A 23,065-nucleotide genomic window follows, 5' to 3' on the forward strand; every position below is an offset into this window, starting at 1 on the left:
CAGGAAACACGTTCCCACAGAAATTGATGCTTATATTGACATTTATGTTTCGCATTAGTCGTCTTATCCATCACATGGATAACGAGGATGCTCCGTTTTGCTACAGTTGTTTCATAGCTAATAAGGGAACCTCCCCATCGCACCCTCCTCAGATTTATTTATAAGTTGGCACAGTGGATAGGCCTTAAAAAACTGAACACAGATCAATCGAGGAAACAGGAAGAAGTTGTGTTGAACTATGAAAAAAATAAGCAAAATATACAAACTGAGTAGTCCATGCACAAGATAAGCAACATCAAGGAGGGTGTGAGCTCGGGGGCGCCGTGGTCGCCTGGTTAGCGTGAGCAGCTGCCGAACTAGAGGTCATTGTTTCAAATCTTCCCTCGAGTGAGTCGTTAAATTTTTTATTTTCAGACAATCATCACCACACGTACTGTTTATCAACAAATGTAGGAAGTAATCATACAAATGTTCGACAATCGTTCGATCCCTTAAGGAACTTTTCGATGCCTTACAGTTCGGAAAATATTCATTGACATTGTTATTGAAGTCGCGAGCTGTAGTTGCTGGATTCATATTGCCCACGGAATGCATCTCACGTATTTAATGCACTCTCGTCCAAAGTATCGAACAGTCAACTGCCAGCCAGGGAGCCTCGTTAGCAGGAATACTCTCTCTTCCGTGCGCTGTAGTTGACTGACGTCATGTGTTTCGATGTTTGTTTAGGTGTAGCGTCATCATACTATAACGCAGTTACCTCGCATCGAACGGACGGACGGACAGATAATAATTGCCTGAAAATAAAAAATTAAACTTTTCACTCTAGGGAAGACTTGAACTAAGGACCTCTCGTTCCGCAGCTGCTCACACTAACCACGGGATCACGGCGCTCCTGAGCTCACTTTATCCTTGTGTTGCCTGTCTTGCGCATGGACTAATCAGTTTGTATATTTTGCTTATTTTTTTCATAGTTTCACACAACTTCTTCCTGTTTTCTCGATTGATCTGTGTTCGGATTTTCAAGGCCTATCCACTGTGCCAACTTATATCTAAATCTGAGGGGGGTGCGATGGGAATGTTCCCGTGTTAGTGGTATTGTGTGTTGGTGGCGTTGCCAGTTTAGATACTGTGCGTGTAACACACAATAAATGCGTTGGATGCCTCCTGTGATCAGTTTACTTGAAAAACGTTTGTTGTCATCGTAATTTATTTAACTGGCTCTCCGACTTCCAATTTGACAATTTGTGGAAAAATTGTTTACCTAGTTTCAAACATTGTCTGACAAAAAACGTAGGCATGAAGGAGTCAGTAAAAGCAATTTCTCGCTATTATAGCAAACTTTTGAATCCACTGGATACTTGAATTCTCTATATTGATTCTGAGAGTTTTGTTATTTCTCTTGTTATTTACTGTCTCAATGTCATCCGTGAGAATAAAATTAAAGGCAGTTGGATTAGGTTCCTGATCTATAAACTATGATTTAATATTCTGCGCTGCTAAATAAATTTTGAAGGTTATATTCTTTACGTAAAATAGAGTATCGGTTTCAGTCCTAGGATTGACGATAAACTTCAGAAATATAATTACAGAATAGTGGCATATCGATTATGGCTCCTCACCATCAACAATAGTTGTTACCCATAGTTTCGTATTTGCTATTTTACCGTCGTTACCCTTTAGAGACCAACCTGATCTTTCCACAATGCCATTTTTGACTTGCTTCTTAATATGTCTTATAACTAGAGATTTGTCGAAAATATTAACTGTTAAATACGCTATTCCACAAATTAAAAACTTTCAGTTATTCTTCATATCTTGAAACTTACTACCGTTGACTTTCACCGAAGAAAAGATACATAATAATAAAATGAAATCAAAGATTACAATGTCAAAGCATAGTGTGAATGGTTAAAATGAAATGAACTAAAAATCATCTTCTTGTCTAAAACACGTTACTCTTCCAGAGAACTTCGGCACCTCTCAAAATTTTTTACACCTCTGATGTTTAGCCACATGTGGACAAATAGTGGGGCTCATGATGCAGCACTGTTTAGCCGTCACAAAATAAAGCCTCAAAAATCAGTGAATAAAAGTATTCTTCTACTGTTGCTCCGAATCGCATATACCAAGCGCCCTCTGCTGCGACAACGACTCAAAGTCTATTGGGTATTTGATTTTTCTCTGCTTTTTCGGGCCTCCTTACCTCTCCTTCTAGCCCAACCTTTGTTCTCCAATTACACCTTCATCGGCGAGCTTCTCCTCAATATTTTTCATTTGTGCTGAATTGTTTTGTACCCTTCTTGCATATACACGTGTGTCATGTATTTTTTAGAGACTGCATGAATATATAAGGTGAGTATTTCTTCTCTTATCAAATTAAATATTACATATCTTGCTGTGAATTAATTTGTTTGTCCACATTCCACTTACTGCGTTTCCTTGAAATTATATAAAATACACGTCTGAAAAAAAAACTTGAAACAGCTGTTGCAGCTGATTGGTGAAGAGCTGAAAAAAAAAACACCTCTGCTGATGCTGCTTAGTATCGCGTATAGCCTCCTTCGGCTTCCACAACAGCTCGAAGTCTGTCGGGCATTGAGCCCACAACTCCAGCCACATAACTAGGATATTCAAGTAACTCATTCCAAGCGTCATGAACCACATCAGAAAGCTGTCGGCGAGTCGACGGTGACTGCCCCTTTTCTCGTATTACTCTGACCATTTCTGCCCAAATATTCTCAATGGGATTCATGTCAGCTCCTTTAGGTGGCCATTCCATTACAGCAATATTACTATGGTCGTCGAACGACCTCTTAACCACAAGTGCCATATGAATAGGCGAGCGATCTTGTTGGAACATGATCTGATCATCGCCAAATCTTGCTGTCACAGAAGGCAACATCACCTTCTCCAGAATTGATATGTAATTGCGTGCATCGAATCTTCCTTCCACTTCCCACAGGAGCCCACACCCTTCGGCCGATATCCATGCCCATACCGTTACCGACTCCCTGCCACTCCTTCGGCAAATGTAAATATATTTTCGATTATACCTAGCACCTTTAGGCCGGTAAACAAGTACTTTTCCGGTTGATGCCATAGAGAAAACTTTCTCGTCCGTGAAAATCACTCGCCTCCAAAATTGGAGAGGTTTGTAGACATTTTCAGCAGCAAAATAAAGGCGAGCTCCTCTGTGGGAAACAGTCAATGTCTCTTTCACAGCAGCGCTTCTTGCCCTCAGTCCACTTTCCCTTAGACGACGAGTGACGGTCTTACTGCTAACATTGAGACCCAAAGTTTGCTGAATTTGTCGTGCGTTGACAAATGGGTGGTTCTCACTGAAACGGCGTATCTGCACATCCTGAGCTGCTGTTGTTTTGCGGCGACGGCCATGAGGCCTCCCATTCAGGTTACCACTCTCTTCCTTTCGTCTGATCCACCTGGCTACCGTCGACTTGTGAAGACCCATAGTTCTTGCTATACAGCCATTTGAAGATCCCTTGCCGGCCGCGGTGGTCTCGCGGTTCTAGGCGCGCAGTCCGGAACCGTGGGACTTCTACAGTCGCAGGTTCGAATCCTGCCTCGGGCATGGATGTGTGTGATGTCCTTAGGTTACTTAGGTTTAAGTAGTTCTAAGTTCTAGGGGACTGATAACCACAGCAGTTGAGTCCCATAGTGCTCAGAGCCATTTGAACCATTTGAAGATCCCTTTGCATGGAATGCTATTATAGCGCCCTTGTCTGCCTCAGCCAGATGGGCCATTTAGCGTTGACTGAATGATTCGTCGCGGTTAATATCTGCTGCGGAAACGGCGCTAGCAGGAAACAGACTGCCTCCTCCACGATGGCAGCCACAACACAGTGGCCAAGTATGTATAACACGGAAATCGATGGCATAAACGAGACATCGCAAGCCCCTACCCGTGTCATTACATAGTGGAGCAACTTAGAATCTGTAATTTTTCTCAGAAGGGACTGGTCCACTCTTGTCATGTCTTATCCTGATAAATATTACATGAAATGAAATGTTTACGTTTTGCATATCCGGCAGGCCTAACGCAAGAAACATTTCTGAAATATCTTAGGCAACCTGAAGGACACTTCGTGAATTTTAGCTGTAGAAGATTGCCTTATAAGAAGGAAAACGTGTTTATCCCCGCTCGCCGTGTTTCCAAGTGGCGCAGTTTACTCTGAGGCATACATAATTCTCGCCGGGCGTAAGAAGCGACTCGACTAACGAGGGGAACTCGCCAGGTGTCATAGGCTGATTGTCCGGAAACTTTGCTCAGTGAAGGAGAGGACAAAATAAGAGAACATGTGTTTCGACTTATCTGCAGACACTCGACCGTTTCCGAGAAAACGACGGTCAAAGTTATCAACGCGCTGTTGCTGTAGTGTAGATACCTTCTGCAGCCGAGAACGCAATTGAAGCGGTGGCTCAGTGGCTACCGTCGTTCCTGCTTAACTTTGATTCCCGTGTTCGAGACCATATTGGGTATTTTTATTATTATTTTTTCCTGCCTCTCTATCAGATTTATCTACGAATGTTTTTTTCTAATTTATGTTGAAATAATGTTGTCATTATTCGCCAATTAACTTTATGTGTAATTAATGAATTAAAAAAATAATAAACGAATGAGACAAGCTGATCTAAAATCATCTGGTCTGCCTCATGTATTGTTATATCCAAATGGTTTATAAATGTTAATCTCCATTCAGATCCGATGATGGCATACGTTGAAACCGGTTATCCAGTAAACAGTATTTAAGCGATCTTGGCTTCTGAATTATTTCTACAACAGAGTGATCGCCCCACTACGCACTAAGTGTTCCCTTTTTAACTTATTTCTGTACACAGTAAATTAACTGACGAATAACGACAACATTGTTTCAACATAAATTGGAATAGACATTCGTAGATAATTCCGAGAGTTAGAGGGGGGGGGGGGAGAGGGGGAAGGAAAAACCGGGTTTCAAACTCGCAGCGCAAAGTTCCGAAGTCGCTATGGTAGCCGCAGAGCCACGGCTTCAGTTGAATCCTTACCCGCTAAGAGGTATCTACACTGTAGCAACAGCGCATTGAAAACTTTGACCGTCGTTTTCTCAGAAGCGGTAGAGTGTAAGCAGATAAGCCGAGACACGTGTTCGCTTATTTTGTCCCCTCTTTCACTGAGCGACGTTTCAGCAAGATCGGGGTATGACACTTGGCGTGTCCCCTCGTAAGTGGCGTGCGTTGGGATTCAGTAGACAGAATGTGTTCACTTTCCTCGACTACTCATTGACATGTTGGGGAAACTTTCTTTCTTGCAGTGGCACATTGCATTATGAGGGCTGGTTTTTCTGATAACGATCTACTAATGGATTTTGCTCCTAAATTACGTTACTGTGTAGTAGATCTACTGCAACCAGTCAGTTCATCTCAGTACCCAGTAAAACTTAAACTGGAACGATAGAAAACATACTTTTGTGGGGAAGGCAAACGAATGACTGCGTTTTATTGGCCGCACACATGTCAACTGAAAACACTGCCTACACTACGTTTGTCCGTCCACTGCTATAATATCCTTGACAGACCTGATTGACTGTGCACGCAAAAACGTCCAAGGAACGGTAGCACGATTTGTAATTTCACGAAATAGGGGAGAGAGGGTCCCAGATTTAATAATCGAGTTGGGGTAACATTCATGAAACCAAAAGCATTTTTCGTTGCCACGAGATCTTTATACGAAATTTCAATCACCAACATCTGTTCTGAATGCCAAAACATTATTTCCTCGGGACCTTACGCAGGAAGAAACCATAGTAATAATGTAATACAAGGCTCACAAGAAAAGATTTAAGTGGTCCTTTTTCCCGCACACTGTTAATGAGTGGGACGGTAGAGAAATAGTCCGAACCTTCTGCCAAGCACGGCCGTGCGCTTGTAGACGCTACAGTCTGGACCCGAGCGACCGCTACGGTCACAGGTTCGAATCCTGCTTCGGGCATGGATGTGTGTGATGTTCTTAGGTTAGTTAGTTTTAATTAGTTCTAAGTTCTAGGCGACTGATGACCTCAGAAGTTAAGTCGCATAGTGCTCAGAGCCATTTTTGAACCAACAACGTAAGTCTGGATTGCAAAGAAGTCCTGTTGATGTAGTCATGTAGATGTAACAACGAAATTATGTTATCTCATTCTGGAAACGAAATTATGTTGTAATTGCGACATGTGACTTTCATTTGATTTGAACATCGAAGTTGTTTGCTGTTTATTTACTTTTTGTTCATTAGTTTCAGCCGTATACGAACACCTAGGCGCGTTAAATTGATATTGAAATAAAGTGTCATGCATGGACCAATAACAATAAATTCTTGCCTACTTGTTATGGTACTGCAGAATCTGCCAGCGTCTTCAGAAGTGGATATCGCTTACGACGTTCCTAGGGTGTTTATAAATGGATATTGCAGACGACTTAGAACAAAGTTTGAATGTAGGTTCGTAAATGTTCCGTGATCAAACGATATGAGTTGCTGGCGAATACAGTTTATCCTCACTAGACAGTATATATTATCATTACACATGAGATGAATAGGGTTTCGCCGGGTGCGGTGGCCGAGCGGTTCCAGGCGCTTCGGTCACGAACCGCACGGCTGCTTCAGTCGCAGGTTGGAATCCTACCTCGGGCATAGATGTCTGTGATGTCCTTAGGCTAGCTGGGTTTAAATAGTTCTAGGTCTAGGGGCTGATGACATAAGCGGTTTGGTTGCATAGTTCTTGAAGCCATTTTTTAACCTTTCGCGTAAATTTTCTTTACATAAACGGCCGTATCTTTAGATTGCGTTGCCATAGAAGCTCACTTTTTTACACCACCAAGGGACCAGGTACCGCAAGAAGTGCGATACATTTCCGCTTATTATGTCTACCTGTTCTGGAGGTAAACGGGTTTTAAGGGTTGGGTAGACCGATAGACGGTCAAGAAAGTGAGACTAGTAGGGTACCGTTTTTATCGGTTTAGGTGACGAAACCCTAACAACGAAAACAGCTACGACAGCTACTGAAGATGAAGGCCGCATAAATAACACCCCCTACTCTTTATCCGAAATGTGCTAGTTGCAGTCGATACATCAGCATATTAATCGTAGCTACGCTTTCGATCCAAATCACGTTTACAGGAATGCAAATAGAATCCATTTGCCTATACATGTGGTAATTCACATCCCAGTATTAATGCCACCGCGTTTTACAAGTGCGAACATTCCCATTGCTAGCTAGCTTAAGAAACACTTCGGCTAATGAACGTTTTCTGGCTGTGGCGAGTCTAGTAGAGAATTCGAAACAGTGTATAATACCGTTGGCAGCTATGTAGCCGTTTATTTCCTGGGGTGGTGCAGAATTATCCTACTAAATTTACTCTCTCATAACATTGCTAAATTTGCAGTTTCATGGTAGGTCAGCAACGGTAATCCAGTATGACTGGTATGAACGTTGACACAGACCGTTTCGCGGCCGAATGCGGATAATATTTTGCTAATTCGTAACGATCTGGGGTTCTTTGTCTTACTAAAACAGTTATGTTATCTCGATAAGTTGAAATGCATTTTTTTTTGGTACAGTTCATACCAATTAGCGTTTCTTCTTTCAGTTCTGTCTTATATTTACGTGTTGTATTTAACACACTAATCAGCATTAATACACTTACAAATGATTGAAAACAGCCTAAAAAAGTTCAGATAGTTTGTCAGTTTCACGCCTGTGCATAGTATGTTGGTAGCACTCCGTCGCCTTCCCTGTTATGCTGTGTAGAAGACTTTAAAGCCGTGCGGATCAGCATAACGAAAAGGCGAGGGGTCTCGCTCGTTTTGTCCACGACTGTACATACTCCACAAGCCACCATATGGTGCATATCAGATGGTACCTTTTATCATTAATAATTATTTCCTTTCCTGTTCCAATCGCAAACAGAGCAAGGGAAATGAGAGTGTCTATATGCTTCTGTACGAGAAGTAACTTAACTTATCTTGTCTTCGTGATCCCCATGCGTAATTTACACTGGAGGTAGTAGAATCATTCTGCAGTCAATTCAAATGCTGATTCTGTAGATTTTCTATGTAGTGTTTCGTGAAAAGAATCTTGTCTTCCCTCCAGGGACTCGCATTTCAGTTCACAAAGCATCTCTGTAACACTCATGTGATAATCGAATCTACTGGTAACAAATCTAGCATCTCACTTTTCAATTGCTTCGATGTCTTCCTTTAATCTGACCTGACAGGTATTCTAAACACTCGAGCAGCACTGAAAAATGGGTTGCACCAGTGTTCCATATGCGGTCTCCTTTTTAGATGTACCATGCTTTCCTAAAATTCTCTCAACAAACCAAAGTCGATCATTCACTTTCCCTGTTACTGTCCCCAGTCTTGTTTCATTTCATATCACTTTGCAACGTTACGCCTAGATATTTAATCCACGTGACAGTGTCAAGCAGCGCACTACTAATGCTGTACTCTAACATTATGGGATGGTTTTTACAACTTATCTATATTAACTCGCATTTTTCTATATTTACAGCAAGCTACAATTCATCACACTAACTAGAAATTCTGTCTAAGTTATCTTGCATTCTCCTACGGTCACTCAACGGCGACAGCTTCCGCTTCACCACGTCACAATCAGAAAACAGCCACTGAGTGCTGCTTGCCCTGTGTGTCAGATCATTTATGAAATAAGAGCAGTCCTATAACACAATAGCAGTCCTATAACACTATATGTCACTGCTTGCTACACCGTTGTCTCTGATGAACACTCGCCATTGAGGACAATGTACTGGGTTCAATTACTTAAGATGTCTTTGAGCCACTCGAAAATATTTGAACCTATTCCGTATGCTCCTGCCTTCATAATAGTCTGCATTGGGGCTCTGTGTCAAACGCTTTCCGGAAAATGCTTTCTGTCCACACTTTATCATAAACAGTGGAGGCTAAAGGCTTGCTCAGCCTGGAAAGGAGGGTAGACAGGAATCTGTAGCAGATCTGACGATATGGTATAATACTAGTCCAGGCACAAATCTTTCAAAGCACTTTGTTCAGCACCCATGGTCGAACATGAGGCCCTGTAGCAGAAGATGCCCATGTTAAGTCGACATCATCAATTACGAATGCAGTGAGCACATGATCATCGAGATTAGACCATGCATGATTTGAAACGTATTACCTGATTGGATGAATCACGTTTATTGTTACACCAGGTCTATGAACATGTCAAGGATACACAGTCATCCAAGGGAATGTCTGTTTGAAACATGCAACACGCCATGGACACAGGGCAGTGGGGGCGGTATTATGCTATAATGGACAGTCATTTGGGCTGCCATGTGATCTGTGGTAGTAATCGAAGGGACAAGGGAGCTGTGGGCTACATGAGAATTACTGTGGACTACTTGTGTCCTTAAAGCACGATGTCTTCCCTGACAGTACACAGATCGTCCAGTAGGATAACTGTTGATGTCACAAGGTCATAATCGTGCTACAGTGATTTGAGGAGCATCATAGTAAACTGACGTTAATGTCTTGGTCACCAATTTGTTCTGATCTGAATCCAATGGGAAACGTATGTAACATTTATTTATTTACGTTGTGAATCTTTGAGGTACATATACTATACCCTTGGATGTTGGACAAACTGACATTACATTAATATACTGTTACATTGATTGTATACATTACATTTATAAGTTGTTACATTGTTATATTGTTACATTACATTTTTATATTGTTACAACAGAAATTAACTTATTTTTCAAGACACTGTAAACTGAGTAAAAACAGTTTTCCAAGAGATATGAAGTTAAAGTTTTTTAAAGCTATGGATTTTGTTTATGGCCTTTAAGTTACTTGGCAGCTTATTAAACAAATTTTTAACCTGAGTGATATACACCTTTCTTGCACAGTGTGGTATAACAATGATGTCTGAGTATGTCACTATTTGCCTTGTATGGTGTTCATGTACAGATTTATTTTGAATAACTTTATTTCCATTTTTAAGCATGCTTTTTTTAGGTACATGACAACTTCTAGTATATAGATACATGGTAGGGGTAGAATCCCCGGTTCTTTAAAGAATGGTTTGCATGATTTTCAGCTGTTAGCATTTTTCATTATCCTCACAAACTTTTTTTGTTTCTGGAATGTAATTATGCTATGAGGAGAATTTCCATCAGAATATTACGCCATATCTCAATTGGCAGTGTATGAAAGTATAATACACCGCTCTAACTGTTTCAGGACTTGTGTTGTTTCATATAATCCTCATCGCATAAGTCATTTTCGATAGTTTAGAATTTAATGATGTGATATGGGAATTCCATTTAAGATTGTCTTGTAAGTAGATGCCAAGAAATTTTGTTTCATTGACGCTGTTAATTCTTTGGTTTTCCATGGACATGTTAGGTTTTAATGGCTTTTTATTTTGTTATGTATGTTTATTCCTCATAAACCGCTCTGTGACATTTTCATTTGTGACTTTAGCATTTAAACTTAGAGCCATTTCATTTTCACCTTCAATTAATATTCTCATGTCATCCGCAATTAGCACTGGTTTGGTGTGTTGAACGTGTAGGGGGAAGTCGATTATGAAAATTAAGAAGAGAAAGAGGCCTAAAATTGAGCTTTGTGGTACCCCGTGGGTTAATGTGGAAGGTTTCGATTGGTAAGCTTGGAGTTCGTTTTTTCCAATGTGCTTTAGATCTATTATCTGAGAGCGATTTTCTAGGTAGGATTTCAGACACTCGCGTGGTAGGCCTCTTACACCACCTCTTACACTCTAACTTTCTTGGGAGAATTTCGTGGTCTGTTAAACCAAATGCTTTTGTTAAATCCAGGGAAATCCCCGAAACATTTCTGTGATTATTCACTGAATTTAAAATACGATTTATGAGGCTAAAAGTGGCTGTTTCAGTACTGCACTGAGGCCTTAAGCCATGCTGGCATTCTGAGATCATATTTTTTTGTTACAGAAATCAGTTAATTGTGACAAACTAGTTTTTCAATGATTTTTGAAAAACCTGAGAGGAATGACCATCTGCTGCCGATCGCCCTTTGTGCGAAAATACCACTTGATAGTGAAAAATAGCATATGTCTAGCAGTGGTGCGAGTATCTGTTCAGCTGATACTTTTATAATATAATCTGGCACATTGTCATTGGACGAAGGAACATGGATGTATTTTTAAACTATTTCCAGAAATTTCCTGTAATATTTTGTTTGATATTTTTCCCATTTGTTCCTTCACTAGCTCACCAGCAATATTGGTGTAGTAAGTATTGAAGTGGTTAGCAACTAATTTTGGATCAGTGATCTTGTTGCCTGCCTGTGACAATACAATATTTTTGTGTGTTTCCACCTTTCCAGTAAGTCTCTGTACCGTGTTCCACATTGTCTTAGCTTTGTTTGATGATTCCATAATAAGTTTGTCATTTTCCCTTAATTTTGTTTCCCTTATTACACGACTCAAAGTTAACTTGTATTTTTTGAAGTAGTGAGCAAATTCAGGGCTGCTATCTGTTTTTGATTGTGCAAAAAGTTCTCTTTTTCTTCTACATGATACTTTGATCCCTGATGTAATCCAAGTTTTGGGTTTACTGGGGCCTTTACAAATTATTTTCTTATTTGGAAATGCAATTTCAAAACAATACCTGTAAATTTCCATTAAATTATCCAGCTTTTCATCTGTGTTGTAACTGTTGTAGATTTTATTCCACGAGTGGGTACTTAGCATATGTTTGAAGTGCTCAATATTTTGCATGCTGAAGTTTCTCTTGTAGATAACACTTCCATTCCTAGACAAGTGAATACTTCTGCATACGGCAAGCAGCTGTTCATTGTGGTCACTGTAGCCAGTATTAAAGTTTAATGAGGTGTGCATGTTTGTGTTTACAAAGATCTGAGCACTAAGTGTAGCACTACTTTTTGTTATGTGTGTAGGGGAGTTTATTTTATTGCACAGGTTATATTCGTGAATAATATTAAGGAATTTTTCTCTTTGGGAGCTGTGTGTTAAGAGGTCAATATTAAAATCGCCACACAGAACTATAGTTTTGCAAGAATTTTTAAGTTCCCTAGTGCAAGGTCAAGTTTTTTTCAAAGAAAATGTTTACATTGCTGTTGGGTGATCTGTAAACACACATTATTATAGCTTTTCCTGATGTTATTTCAACATCTGAGGCTTCAAAGTGTTTTTCGCTTCCTAACTGATTTACACAGTCTATTATCTTATAGTCTATGTTTTCTTTTACATTAAAGCAGCTACCTCCAAGCTTTGATATTGATCTGCAAAAGTTGTTTGCCAGAGTGAAACCGATTATGTTTGAATGCTGTAAATGGTCCTTCTCTAGCCATTGCTCACAAAAACATAAAACTGATACCTCCTTCCAATCATTGCTAAGAAGCACATTTATTTCATCAAGTTTGTTTGGTAGGGACTGTACGTTTTGATGAACGACTTTTAAAGTGTATGTATAAGTTTGTTCTGTAACACATTCCCCTGGGGGACATGCACTCTTGGTGACCTCTGGTTACATAGTGCACTATCAGTGTTTTGTTTTACATGTCATGTTGCCATATGACACACATCATTGGTTGTTTAGAGGTAATATAAACTGTTCCGGCGAGCAGTGGGACCATAGAAAGCACACGAATTACTACGTAGAGTTAATCACAGACTTGGCTCGTGAAATGGCAGTGTGCACAAACGCAGAGATGGCAGATGCCCATTTGATGTATGGATTAGCTGACGGCAATGGCGGTCGCGCTCAACGTTTGTAGGGGGAGTGTGTGAAGGTGCCGCGACAGGAAAACGTTTAAAGCCATTGTGTGTCGAGTTAGGGTACGTGGGGCTAAATGCCTGATACTCGCGACTGGTGGAGGCCTAGACATATGAGGATACTGAAACAGGAGGTAGCAATTCGTCATGAAGTTGACGACGACCCTATTGCCACTACAAGACTTGTAGCTGCAGCACTGAATGTTGACCACATGACTGGTGGGTGTTACAAGACGACCAGGTGTATCCGTACTATTTACAGCATGTCCAGGCACTGTCAGAAACTGATTTTTCTGCCTGGTTACTCTTCTGCGAATACTTCATTAAACGAAGTGTCAACCTTATTTTTTGTGTAACGGCGGTGTTCACAGATGAGCCGTCGTTTCAACGAAATGAGATTGTAAATTTTCACAGTCGGTACGTATGGGCAGAAGTCAATCCACATGCAACTGTTGAAAGCTAGTTATCAACACAGATTTTCTTTGAGTGTTGGTGCTGGCTTTGTTGGTGAGTGTTTGCTAGGGCCTCACTTTCTTCCACCTAGGCTCAACGGACAAAGCTATCATAATTTCGTAGAGAATATTCTACCCGATATGTTAGCAGATGTGCCTCCAACTGTATGACAAAACAGGTACTTCATGCATGATGGAGCACACCCTCTTTTAGCGTTAATGTCAGTTGGCTTCCAAATTACAGATTCGGTAACAGATGTGTATTTAACCCCAGTACAAGACGTTCAGAGTCTCTGTGCCAGTATTATGGACAGCTGTGAAACCATGCACATACTCCAGGTATACATCAGTGCATCCGAGATTCACTATTATGGCAGAGTGATGCTTGTGTAAATGCCCATGGAAGGCATACTAGTTTGAAAAAGAGTTGTATGTGTATGCTGGTGCATTCTGCTTGTGTATGTTTCCCATGTTAAATGAGTTGGAGAAAATGAATTGTAATATAGATACAAAGTTATTCAAGACCCTTTTCATATAACATAACTTCTTTATCTACATGTGAGGAATTTGATCTGCAATTTGTGGCACATATTTTTGTTGCAACCTGTTTACATATATAAAACATAAAGAAAGTAGGAGAGGATATGACAAGAATTGGGCAGGAAGCACTATCCCACCACACACTTTAGTAAATTGGGAAAACTGTGGGAAACTCAAGTCTGGGTGACCAGACAGGGAATGAACACCACTCTACCCAACCGCGAGCCAACTTCATGAAGAGTGTCAAAGCCACCTGACTCGTTGTATGATTGGAAGGAAAATGACAAATTCACAGTCTACATTGCAACTGCATCATACACGAGAAGTAAATCAATGACATAACCAGGACATGAAATTTTGATATGAAACACCGCAAAAAAATAATAACATTATATAACACTGCTGAAAAATTCAATACACAAGAATTTGCTGACATTATATCAGCCGTAACTAACGTAGCAGCAGAGCAGGCGCTCTGAGGAGGGTATTGCACACCATTTGAAACACAGAGATCAGAAAACATGTAGCACAAAAGTTCTTTTTCAAACACAAACACAGTATAGATGGTACATCAGTTTGCAGAATCAGAAGAACACAATAATAAATGAGGGCCTAGTGTTCCTATAAGCTAACATATTCACCTACAATGTAGAAACACATTTCAACAAGAAATGATTTTAACTCTGTTGTAAAGGCTGTTTCCTTCTGCAATCTCTTTGTGTAAGGTGGCAGGCTATTATCAAGAATGACACCAAAGTGGCTCACATGTCTTTGGGTATGAGTTGTTCCAACTTCTATATGGAGGAACCCATATTTCTGTGTGTTATGACTATGGTAATCATGGTTGGTTTGCAGGTCATCAAGTCTAGCTCTTCTCATCAACACACTTTTGTGTATGAACAGGGAGCATACAGTAAGCAAACAGAACTTTTTAAATACAGGCTTCCAGTGAGACCTAGTAGAGCTGTGTGACAAGATTTAAATACCCCTTTCATGCACTGTAAAAATTTCGATGAATTGATTATCGATTTTACCCCAAAAACTATTCCATGAATTACAAAGGACTGGAAATAGCGAAAATAAGCTACTATAGCTCCATGTGAGATGCAAACTTTAGAAATAATTCTCAAAGCAAAACAAGTATGTGTTTAGTAACATGATCTTTGGAGTTTAACTCTTGATCAACATGTATCCCTAAAAATGTTGTGCATCATGCCAATTTCCACCCAGTACTAGTTGGAGATCTTGATTTTGATTCATCTTTACAAATTGAATATAATTTGTTTTCTTAGCATTATGGTCGGTCTCTTAACACTGAATGCAAGAACTTGAGGACTTGATCGTTTATTGTGGACAGGGATTCTTTAACATTGCTTACTATTCCACTAGCTTCAGTTGCAAAAAATATGATCTTGGCTGCAGTTTCTGAAATGTGTATATTATTTAAATAAATAAAGAACAAAAGGGGACCTAACATACAAGACTGTGGTACATCTATTTCGACTTTGTTTGTTTCAGATACTACCCTGATTTTATGATTAGAATCAGTAGATGTGAGCTCCCTAACCTGTGATCTATTTTGCAAATATGACTGAAACCACTTGTTTTATATTCAATTTATCCCCATTGTTTCCAGCTTATCTCGAATAATTTCATGACTAACAGTGTCGAAAGATTTAGAAAGGTCTAAATTAACTCCTACAACAATATTGTTGTTATCCTTGTTTCTACCTGGTTCGTCTATGTAAACAATTACCACTCTTTCTATGCTTCTAACCGTTTGAAAGACATGGTGATAATTATTCAGAAGACTGTGATCGTTTCAGTTAATTTAGAGAATGCTGAGAGGAGTGAAGTGAGTCGATAACTTCCAATCTTATGCCTACTACCAGTCTTGAGTAAAGGTATCGCTTTCGATATTTTTGATCTGTTAGGGAACATTCGCTAACTGAATGATAAATTAACAATTGTGAGCAAAGGGCTCTGCAATTTGTGAAGGAGTACCGATTATGTCACTGGTACATCATCCACAACCACTGACACTTTGCAGTTCGGGCTTTTAATCACTGTTACTACTTCATGTTAACAAGCTGGAACTAACCTCATGCTGTATGCAGGTGCACGATTTCTAAGTTTGTCCTGATTTCAGAAATTTAAGCTAAGTGTGTGGAAAGCATTTGTTAAGCAATCATTTATGTAATCTGGCTGCTCTGTTTTGCCAATTTTGATATTATCAACGTTTGTAAGTGTTAATTCCTGTTCTTCATGTATCTCACCTCTTTCACTTGGTGCAATATCTTGTACAGATTTTGATTTATTGTCCAACATCCTTACTACACTATTGTTTCTAAGTAGTTTTGGCTTTTCAGTTACCTGTGATATATTTGTCATAAGTCTTTATCTATTTTATAAAGTGGAGCTGTGGCTCTTTTCATTTGACAAATGAACATTTTTAAAACCCTACAAAAAATCTTAATGCCTGATGTAATCCAGGAACTAGACTTAGTAATCCAGCATGAATGGACTCTAGTCAATTCCTTTGGAAAACACATTTCAGATTTGACATGAATGTTTAAAAAAATCGTTAGTACATAAGTGTAAAAAAGTGTCTAAACAGGACTCATTACTTAGATTAACGACAAAGCTAATGAAATTTTCTGCAGAAAAATCACTTCTGTTGTGTTAGAAAAAAGTAAAGTCATTTCCTTCATGGGTTAATGCTGCCTATTTAAGGACGAGGTTATTATGATCAGATAGCTTTAAGTCAGTATTAATAATTTCTCTCTCTGTAGTGTCCATATTTGAAAACGTGTTGTTCCATCTGTTATTCTTGTGGAACTTTGGCCACTGGGTTGCAAGTCTTATTTCAGGTGACGCCACACTGGGTGACTTGCATGTCGGTGATGATTAATGATGATGAGGACAACACAACATCCAGTACACAAGTGGAGAAAATCTGCAACCTGGCCACAAATTAAAACTGGGCTCCCTGCCTGGGAGGCAAGAATGTAACAAGTAAACTAAACAGGTGGACTTATAAGAGGAAACTCGTTGAAAGTCTGTAGTTCATTAAGAAACAGCTTTCTTGATGAAGAATCATTAACAAGGTTTATATTAAAGTCCCCACAGACATTTAAAGCGGTTTTTTCAGTAAACATAATGTCCAGCTGAGGCTCCAGTCTGTTAATGATGGAGTCTACATACCCACTAGGTGCTCTATGTACTGAATTAATTATTATGTAAATCAGTTGCCCATGAAACGGAATGGCAGAAGCTTCAAAATGTTTTTCAGTACTCAATGTTCCTGTCTCACACTTCATGTTCTCTTCCACATTAGAGTTATGAATAATACAAACTCTGCCACACTTTGTATCCTTCCTAAAAATATGACTGGCCAAATAATCATCAGTGTTCCTCCATAAACATACAGCCAGTATTTGCTTCATGAACTGAAACTTCAAGTTCAAGAGATTTAGTTCACAGACTCTGGATATTATTGCTTAAAATATGGAAACCTCTAGGATATAGACTGGTATAGCTGCACTCAAACTTTGCTGTCAAATAGCTGATGTTGTTTTGAGGTGGGGTGCCAAAAACTTTTGAGCCCTATGGGTTTTTTGCACCTTGTTTGTCTTTCTTTTGGCTGTATTGAAATGCTCTATGCAGCAGTTACTGGTGTGAGTGGATCGACTGCTACCAGCAAAAGTTATCCTCCTACTATTGCTAGTGTCTGAATGCTAGCTGCCAGAGCAGCCTGGAGTGAAGTGTCTCCCACACTACTGGTGAACTGGCCTCTGCTGCCAATGAAGTGTACTCTGGTACTGATGCACGGTCCTCCTCCACTACTGATGAAGGTTCCTCTGCTAATTAGGCAGGGTCGTCCACTGCCATCTCCAGGATCCTCTGCTGCCAATGTAATGTCTGCTGCTAGAGATGTCTCTGCCTGTCCTGTAGGTGATATGGCCTCTGCTGTGGATGATGTGAGCCCTGCTGCAGGTGTTCTGAAATGTGTGTGTGGCCTCACCTCTGCCACAATGGTACAGGATTTCAGAACCCTTAGAATTTCGACTGCCATAGTTTCTTCCCATTTCTATTCCATCGATGTCATGTTAACGCAATTGGTAAATATGCTGTACTCTACTTATTAAACATAGTGGCATCATTACTTAAATATTTAGCTCTTTCTTTGATTAATATTATTGGAATGTCATCATATATGAACACGCGAATTCACATTGTAACCATGATATCAGCGTGTAGCGTTCTGGGTTTATTGTCGGTTTATAGCCTCGGATTCCTCTGCCTTGTAGCTATGTAATACAATGTGACAAAAAGTGAGTCTTGTCTAATAATTCAGTTTGTATTTAATGTGCACTATTTTAACTGAACGTCACCCATTGGGATATTTTGTGATCTCTCAAAGGCTATTGATTGTGTGAATCATGAAATTCTTCTAGATAAGCTTAAGTATTGTGGTATGAGTGGGTCAGTGCACAAATGGTTTCATTCCTACTTAACTGGAAGAATGCAAAAGAAAGAGATTAACAGTAGAGATAGTCTTCAAAAACCAGCAGAGCCCTCTAACTCGGGAAGTATCAAGAATGGCGTCCCACAGGGTTCAGTCTTGGGTCCCATATTGTTCTTAATATATATTAACGACTTGCCACTCTATATTCATGAAGATGCAAAGCTAATTGTTTTTGCTGATGATACAAGTATAGTAATCACACCCAAGAAGCAAGAATCAGCTGAGGAAATTGCAAATAATGTCGTTCAGAAAATTATTAACTGGTTCACTGCAAATGGACTCTCACTAAATTTTGAGAAAACACAGTTTATACAATTCTGTACAGCAAATAGCATTAAAACCATTGATGAATATAGACTATGAACGGAAGTCTGTTGGTAAGGCAGAATATTCAAAATTTCTGGGTGTGTGTATTGATGAGAAATTGAATTGGGAGAAACACTTCGATTCTCTGCTGAAACAGTTAGATTCAGCTACTTATGCTATTAGGGTTATTGCAAATTTTGCTGATAGACATATCAGTAAATTAGCCTACTATGCCTATTTTCATTCATTGCTTTCATATGGCATCATATTTTGGGGCAATTCGTAATTAAGAGAGAAAGTATTCACTGCAGAAAAGCATGTAATCAGAATAATTGCTGGAGCCCACCCAAGAGCACCTTGCAGACATTGATTTAAGGAACTCGGGATATTCACAGTACTTTCGCAATATATATATTCACTTATGAAATTTTTCATTAATATCCCATCCCCATTCAAAAATAACAGTGAAGTGGATAGCTACAACACTAGAAGAAACGATGATATTCACTATGTTGGATTAAATCTCACTTTGGCACAGAAAGGGGTGAATTATGCTGCCACAACAGTCTTTGGTCATTTGCCAAATAGTATTAAAAGTCTGACAGATAGCAACCAACATTTAAAAGCTAATTAAAAGAACTTCTGAATGACAACTCCTTCTTCTCAATAGATTAATTCTTATATATGTTGCAGTAACTGTAATAAAATAATTATCATTTCGAAATGTCGTATTCAAGATCTATGGAACAGGTATTAATGTATGTGTGTATGTTACAGCTTGTTAAGGATTTATCTTCGTCAGTTTAAATGTGTATACATAACATTTCATTTCCCTACTCTTTTCCAACCACTCTTCTTTGTTTGGACGTAATATTCTCCCTATTTTTCAAAATTCGTACGTCCCATCTTCTCCCCTTTGCATAAATACGTAAAGAGATCAAACCATCACAGAACTTGATTGAATAGTCCAGAGAGTACGGGAATGACGGATGTGATAAATTATGTAGTGCTCCTAAAGAGGACGCGTACAAATAAAAAAAAAGGTAGTGAAAACTTTCTTAATTTCGATAAGATAATGGTCTGTTTCGTCTTGTAAAGGGATCTAAAACTCTCCTCAAAACTGGGCACTATTTTAGTACCTTAGGTTTTTCTTCTTTGCTGATTTCCACACAGTTGATCTCTCTGCTGAACTTGACTTCGCGGCAAAGATCGTGTCGAGGGCAGGCGACATTTATGTTAGAGCGAGCCGCGATGATGGTATTTCATATCATTGAAATAATGCTATAATTAGTTGAACTTAAACAAGGGATTCGTCGCAGTTGAAGAAATACGTAGGTAAGAAAAGTTTACATTTAATTTTTTTGAGGATTTCTTTTATATTGACGTACGTGAAAATCAGGTTTTGGGCTGATCATTGTTGAATACATTCATAAAATGTTAAATGTGAGTAAGGAAACCAGTTCCGCAATAGTATGGTATGTTTTGTACGAACACATGTAACACATATTTCAAGACTGTGTGTGTAATGTGTGTATGTACGTGCGTGCATTTTGTAATGGCCACCATTACCCGAAGGTTATTTTACATTGCTACTGTTTTTCTTCTTTTTAATGGAACTAAATAAATCTGTGTTTGAGGATCTGGTGGCTAATGGTTTGCTTCAAAATAGCTCCGTTCCAAACACTGTAAAAATCCGATTAACAAATCTTCACGGTTTTGTGTTGTAGGCGTAGCTTCAGGTATAACGTTGCCTTGACTGTCTCTGCATTTGCAACGTTTGGATGACGCTTTACTGAATGTAAATACGTAGTATGGCTGTTTTAAATGCAGTTGTTTGTGGTGTGGTATCAGTTTAGTAAGCTGTAGCTTTGAAAGCTCGTTTCCTGTATGCGGGATCTTCGTTTTTCGTAAAACTGTGAAGGAAACTGAAAAAAGTGCGAGTATTATACTGTTAAAAAATAAGAATGTTACGTGTTCGTCGTACCCATGAAATTCTGTTTGGACGTGGGTTAACTCATTAATGCTTTGTTTCTCTTATTTGTTTGACATTAATTGTCTTTCCTGTCTTGTGTCTTACACACTCACGAAAATGACGTTGGTCGTGAGTTATGTAATACCACGAAAAAATTATTTTGCTTCATTTCTTCTATTCACCGGCGCAGTTGACGCTTGATTACCATACTGTCCAGCATCTATTTAAAGTTGGAAAGACTATGTTTTCTTGTCGTAGCAATTACAGTAATAAAGGAAATTAAAATTTACGTTTATTTATTTATTTATTTATTCACCCATCCTTGATCGTTGTTTGGAGCGGTATTGGATACATCATTATGCATTTAAAATTTCATCTGCTGTGTAAATTACAGTTTGCGCACATATATTATTTTACAATAGACTTACCCATATATGTAAAATAATTAATGAAAACATAGGCAAAGCCATTTTTGAATAGTAATTTAATTTACAACATATTGGCAACCAATTACAGTTTCTGCTGCAATGAATGACATAGTATATGAAGCACAGTCCTGAAGATATTGGTTTAGTACTGCAAAATCTAATTTTTTTGGAATGGTGCCTGGCCTTAAAACATTATTTAACACTTTACAATCATGCCCTTTTGAAGCACATTCTTTCTTTGGTTTTTAAACCTGCTAGTGTGTTAATATTTTTTAAACTGTTTGCTAATCTGTTGTATAGTAAGCACCCTGCTCTAGTAGAAACTTTACTGGCAAGTTGTAGTTTGGTACAATTGATGTAATAGTCATCTTTTACTCTTGTGCTATAATTGTTTCAATCACTGTTTAGCATTGGTGTATAATTTGTGTTCTAGGAGTGCTGCATTAATTAGGTTGTGTGTTCCTGATTGATACGATCGATGCCCAAATCAATCTTTCCCTATGTAGTGATATTACTTGGCATGCCTCTCTCTCATAAATGTAAAAAGAAAAATAATTTTGTTTAAATATGTCTTAACTGTATCATCTATATGCATAGAAGTTACGGTCATAATTCTATATTTTGTGAATTTAATTTTTTAGGGTGTCTCACAATTTAACCAGTAGGCTGAGCTCCAGCTTATAAAAATACACTAGTCAGTTGAAGGGACAGGTTAATGTGCTAAAGATGATCAAAAGTATGTGAAACTAATAAACATACTGATTTTTTCCCCTTTACTTGAATATCATGCTGATGTGTTCTTTACTATTCTTTGCACTGGTTGTTACCTGTTGTGATGCTAGACTTAGATACTGCCTGTTATTATTCATCCTTATCAATTTTTTCTCCACAGTTAAACACAGCCCTCTCTTGCACATCACTGCCATAACAATGTTGTCTAGTTTCTGATTATTTGATTGTAGGACTGGCATTTCAGTTGTTCCAGAAAATTGTGGTTTTGTTTTACATTACATCTTATTTATTGATGACATGTGAAAGGCCATACAGAACCTGATATATAGGTTGCCACCTATCATCACTAGTCTTTAAGAATTGAAATAGCTTATGCTTCTGAAGTCTAATTTTAACTAATTCAAATAGGGGGTCTCCCTTCTCTGAACTACAATTTTGTCACAAGCATATCTGACTTCCTGGGCATAAGCATTTTTTTTTCTCAAAATATGCCATGAATGATTCAGGGTGAGAGGGATTAGTCCTTGGTACTGCGTACAGTATCTGCAGAATGAAATGTCCAATGAGCATTAAGTTGCATTGTCATCATGCTTGTTGGCTAGTTTACTAATCAGGCATAGTATACTGTAAAGCTCGCTGAGAGAACACCCAAATTAAACTATGGCCTCAAAGTTTATCCGAAATTCTCTAATTTAATGACTCTCAACAATTTTTCAGTTGTTAGTGATGTGTGATATATTAAGATATTCACAGAGGATCTCTTTTGGGTGACATAATGGTGAAGCTGGCAAAAAAAGGAAAAAAGTGATTTTCCAATCTAACATCTGTAAAATTAGTCACATTTACATGCCCATTGTGAGAATGGCAGAAATGTGATTTGAGGATATGGTGCCAACATTCTTTTATGAAAAATGAATGTTTATTCCTTGTATATGTGTTTCCCATATAAATATTCATTGTCCACTACATGAATAGTTCCTTCATCATTCTTCCAGTCTTGAAATTTTGACTAGTGGCACTACACATTACCATTAGTGAGGAAGTGGGGGGAGGGGAGGGGGGAATGGAGCAGTTAGAGAGATGTGCAACGGAACTGAGTAGCTGTTATATCCACAGTTGGCCTAACTTTTTGTGAATGTGAGTAGACTTTAAAATTTATCTTGCAGCTGGATCAAATTTCATTTCTTTTGTTGCATATTTTGCTTTTCTTGTTCGTGAATTACTAAGAAACATCTAACAAACGGATAATCTTTATACTCACTAGCACACTGAACAATGAAATGCTCATTAAGGTGAGAGTTCAGCTCTAGCTTTTA

General features: G+C 38.8%; 1 protein-coding gene across 9 annotated transcripts in view; it reads left to right on the forward strand.

Moving 5' to 3' along the window:
- Window positions 1-19,820: 19,820 nt before the first annotated feature.
- Window positions 19,821-23,065, forward strand: part of LOC126248892 (serine-rich adhesin for platelets-like) — a 63,239-nt gene continuing 59,994 nt past the window's right edge. For 3 of the 9 annotated variants that reach the window (XM_049950358.1, XM_049950361.1, XM_049950359.1), the window contains exon 1: window positions 20,201-20,415. The gene's annotated coding sequence lies outside the window, so the exon portion shown is untranslated. The other 6 variants (XM_049950353.1, XM_049950356.1, XM_049950362.1 and 3 more) reach the window with 4 other exon arrangements.

Source organism: Schistocerca nitens, chromosome 3, assembly GCF_023898315.1.
Source record: "Schistocerca nitens isolate TAMUIC-IGC-003100 chromosome 3, iqSchNite1.1, whole genome shotgun sequence".
Lineage (NCBI taxonomy): Eukaryota > Metazoa > Arthropoda > Insecta > Orthoptera > Acrididae > Schistocerca > Schistocerca nitens.